This window comes from Thamnophis sirtalis, unplaced genomic scaffold, assembly GCF_051295495.1.
Source record: "Thamnophis sirtalis isolate CommonGarterSnake01/CBP01778 unplaced genomic scaffold, rThaSir2_p1.2 scaffold_9, whole genome shotgun sequence".
Classification (NCBI taxonomy): Eukaryota; Metazoa; Chordata; class Lepidosauria; order Squamata; family Natricidae; genus Thamnophis; species Thamnophis sirtalis.
In genome coordinates, this window is record NW_028261389.1 from 77420730 (window position 1) to 77425625 (window position 4896).

The following is a 4896-nucleotide window of genomic DNA, read 5'->3' on the forward strand; positions in this document are numbered from 1 at the left end:
CCTAGAATTCCCTCACTTGGACCTTCTTGAGGTTGAGAAACATCGTTGTAGTCCATTCAATAATACAGATACCGATTAACAGAGTTGGAAGGGACCTTGTAGGTCATCTAGTCCAACCCCCTGCCTAAGCAGGAGACCATTTTTGTCACAGGGCAGTCCATTCTCTTCTGGAAAGCTTCCAGGGACGAAGCTCCCACAATTTCTAAGGCTGGAAATGAGACAAATCCAATGCCTTAAATAATGGATCTCTAGCATTGCTTACAGCGAAGCTCAGAGCTTTTACTAAAATCAATACATTCGACTTCCTTCCATTAATTTCATACCTCCCCTTATCTTTTGATTTACGGAGGCCTCGTTCAATGGATATTATCGTATTTGGGACGTCTCTCCTCCTTTAATTCCAGAAATGAGTTCTTCAGGAATTTAAAACGCCTTCAACATTCTTGTTTTTTGACCTTTATAAAGCAAGGAATTCAAACAGTCATCATTCCCCCTCCCTTCTCTTCTTTCTATTCTGGTTGAAGCAGGAATTTTGACTGAAAACCGTAGATTTCTGCTGGCTTTTTTCTTTTCTTTTCTTTTCCCCCCCAATTTGTCTCACTTGTCCCTCATTCTATATTAACTCCATTTGCACCAGGAGGCAGGACAGGAAACAATGGGTGGAAACTAACCAGAGAGAGAAGCATTCTGGATTAAAGGGCAGCTTCCTAACAGTGAGGACAATTAATCAGTGGAACAGCTTGCCACCAGAAACCGTGGAGGCTTTTAAGAAGAGACTGGACAGTCAAGAAGCTGAGTTCAATGTAGAGATATTTTAGACTGTGATTGTCAAAAAGTTATACCATGTATGGGCTCTGGGAAGTCGGGGAGGGAAGGGAGGTGGGGATCTAGGGGGAGGGGGGGAGGGGGAAATATAATATGGGTTAAATTCTAAAGCATGATTGCACTTGTATACTGTGGCTTTTTAATGTTAGTGTCAAAACAGAACAAACTGAATATATTGGAAGGTAATAGAAGTATACCGAAGGGAGGAGCTGAGTGAAAGAAGAAGGAGGGTGGAGAGGGGTGAGAGAGAGGAGGAGGAGAAGGAAGGGAGGGAATGGATTAAGAGAGGGAGTGATAGGGTTAGGATTAGATGGAGGGGGAGGGGAAGTAGGTGTAGAGGGGTATGAGAGAAGGAAGAATGAAAGTTGGAGAGGGTTGAAAGAGGGTGTATGGTGGGCTAAGGCGGTATATTGGGTTTGTATTGTAGGGGGCATTTTCTATAAAAGTGAGGGCTGTGTTTATTACCCAATGTTATATGCCTCGGTTATGCACAGTAAACATGTGATTGTATAGAATGAAATGGAAATAAAAAGACTTGTAAATAAGAAGAGACTGGACAGTCACTTGTCTGAAATGGTATAGGTTCTCCTGCTTGAGCAGGGGGCTGGACTAGAAGACCTTTAAGGTCCCTTCCAGCTTATTCTTCCCTTCCCATTCCCTACCCTACCCTACCCTACTCTACTCTACTCTATTCTACTCTATCCTACTCTACTCTACTCTACTCTTTCTACTTTCTCCGATTGAGATATGACCTTCATATGTAAGGTCAATTTTTGATTTACAACAATTCATTTTAGTGGCTTTTCAAAGTTACAACAGCGCTGGAAAAAGTAACTTGTGACTGTTTTTCACACATCCGACCATTGCTGCCTTCCCATGGTCATGTGATCAAAGGCTTGGCCACTGACTCGTATTTACGACGGTTGCAGTGTCTTGAGGTCACGACTTTCTGAGAAAGTCAACGAGGAAGCGCAGACTGACTTAACAATCGAGGGACCAAACGAACAACTAGAGGGATTCACTTAATAATTGTGGCAAGAAAGGGTGTAAAACAGAGCAGAATAATTGTCTCGCTTAGCAGCATACATTTTGGCCTCAATTATGGTTGTCTCTCCTTGGTTAGTTTCCATCCATTGTTTCTTGTCCTGCCTTTTGGTGCTTTGGAAAATAGTTTGACCTCCTCCTCTTTGTATAGGAGCTTCTCAATTATTGGAATGTGGCCATCATCTCTTCCCTAGTCCTTCTTTTCATTAAACCAGACACGCCCATATGACTATTAGACTAAAATGTCTTTCAGACTAGTTAGTTGTAGGGACAATTGGCTGGAACTAACTCATGATGGCCAACTCAGTGTGAGACAATTCAACAATTCGATTTAATTATTTAAACTAATTTAAAAGGGCCATGTCGAGTTGGCCATGTTGAGCTGGCCATTTCAACTTGGCCATGCCGAGTTGGCCATGTTGAGTTGGCCATGTCAATTTGACTATGCCAAGTTGGCCATGTTGAGTTGGTCATGTCATGTTGGCTATGTGAAGTTGACTATGCCAAATTGGCCATGTCATGTTGGCTATGTCGTGTTGGCCATGTTGAGTTGGACATGTCAAGTTGACTATGCCAAGTTGGCCATGTCATGTTGGCTATGTCATGTTGGCCATGTCGAGCTGGCCATGTTGAGTTGGCCATGTCAAGTTGATTATGCCAAGTTGGCCATGTTGTGTTGGCCATGTCATGTTGGCTGTGTGAAGTTGGCCATGCTGAATTGGCCATGTCATGTTGGCTATGCTAAGTTGGCCATGTTGTGTTGTCCATGTCATGTTGGCTGTGTGAAGTTGACTATGCCAAATTGGCCATGTTGAGTTGACCATGTTGTGTTGGCCATGTCATATTGGCCATGTCAAGTTGGCCATGTCAAGATGACTATGCCAAGTTGGCCATGTTGAGTTGACCATGTCGCGTTGGCCATGTCCAGTTAGCCATGTCCAGTTGGCCATGTTGAATTGGCCATGTCAAGTTGTCATAGACAAGCTCCATCCTTTGATCCCTGATGTGTAGACACACTCAAAACACTGAACTGTGTGTGTGTTGGATTTTGGCAATCAGAGACGGTTCTTTTTCCAGGAAGAATGGGAATAGTAAGTTATTTGGAATGTCTCTTTCTAAAAATAATAGTTATATATATAGAAATTCCACTTCTACTCATCATCCCTTTTTGCTGTCAGCTTACATTACCCCATTGGTTATTATTATTATTTTCTTGTGGCATTTCTTAAATTCAACCATTTCAGGCACTGTGGGAAAATATTATTGTGTATGTTTTCCAGGGCGGCATCAGGCAAAAAAAGGGCTGGCCAAAATTTCCTTAAAAAACAAGGATCATGTGAACGGAGAATGAGATCCCTCTTGTGTATGACTAGATAATTTACGACCTGGCATTCAGCTTGTTTAGCCGAACCCAGTTCTTGTATGAGGAAGGTTGCAAATATATCGCCACGAAAATATGTCCCGAATGAGGGGAAAAAATTGTTATTGCGGATGGTTTTGCAATGAAATTCTATGAATCTGAATTCTTTTTTTGGAGACAGAGTTCTGGCTGGTTTGGCAGCATTTTCTAATCTGAAAACAGGTTTTGGATACCATACAAGAAGGAGCTATTTAGGTATATTTATATTTAGAACAAAAGGGGATATGGTGGCTCAGGGGCTAAGATGCTGAGCTTGTCGGTTAGAAAGGTCAGCAGTTTGGGCGGTTCGAATCCCCAGCGCCGCGTAACGGAGCGAGCTCCCGTTACTTGTCCCAGCTTCTGCCAACCTAGCAGTTCGAAAGCACGTCAAAAATGCAAGTAGAAAAATAGGAACCAGCTTTGGTGGGAAGGGAACAGCGTTCGCTGCCCCTTCGCCGTTAAATCATGTCGGCCACACGACCACGGAGACGTCTTCGGACAGCGCTGGCTCCGTTTTACGAATTTTCTTGCCCCAGTTGTTAAGTGAAATGCTGCAATTGTTAAGTTAGCCACACGGTCGTTCAGTGAATCTTTTCCGGTCAGAAAGGGGAATCACATCACCCCAAGACAACGGCAACCGTCATAAATATGAACCAGTTGCCCAAGTGCCTGAATTTTGATCATGTGGCACCCCTCCCGGAGATGCTGCAACTGTCGTAAAATGGCCATAAGTCACGTTTTTTCAATGCCATTAGAGCAGGGGTGTCAAACTCAAGCCCGCGGGCCTGATCCGGACCGCGGGGTGCTTAAATCTGTTCCATGGGGCTGGCCTGGAAAAGGACTGGCCAGCGGTGCCTCTGGCAGCCAAAACAGAGTGTGGGTAGCGTCTTGCGTGCCCCCCCCCCATGCCCTTCTTGGCCAGCAGAGTGCTGCAGGAGGCCGTCCGGGGTGAAAATGGGGCACAGGGAGAGCCTCGCGCATCCTCATTTTTGGCCAGCTAGATGCGGCAGGAGGCCATCCAGGCCAGAACCAGGGTGTGGGTGTGCGTGTGGGGGGCTCACACGGCCCCTCTGTGCCCTGTCTTGGCTGGCATGGTGTTGCCAGAGGCATCCACCCCATCATCCCTCGCCCCCCCTTCCCAATCCGGCCCGCAGGGGAGAACTACAGCGCTGATCCAGCCCAGAAGAAATCCAGTTTGACACTCCTGCGTTAGAGCTTCGAACTGTCGCTAAATGAACGGTTGCAAAGCGAGGACTACTTATCCCTGCCCCGAATACTGTTTTAGCAATAGCAGTTAGACTTACATACCGCTTCATAGGGCTTTCAGCCCTCTCTAAGCGGTTTACAGAGTCGGCATATCGCCCCCAACAACAATCCGGGTCCTCATTTTACCCACCTCGGAAGGATGGAAGGCTGAGTCAACCCTGAGCCTGTGGGATTTGAACCGCCGAACTGCAGAACTGCAGTCAGCTGAAAGTAGCCTGCGGTGCTGCACTCTAACCACTGCGCCACCTTGGCTCTCAATGCATCGTTTTTAAATGCATCGTTGCTTTCCTATAATGCAGACTGTCGTTTCTTGAAAACTCCGCTTACGATCTGTTTCTTCTTACCAGGGTTTCCTATCACTG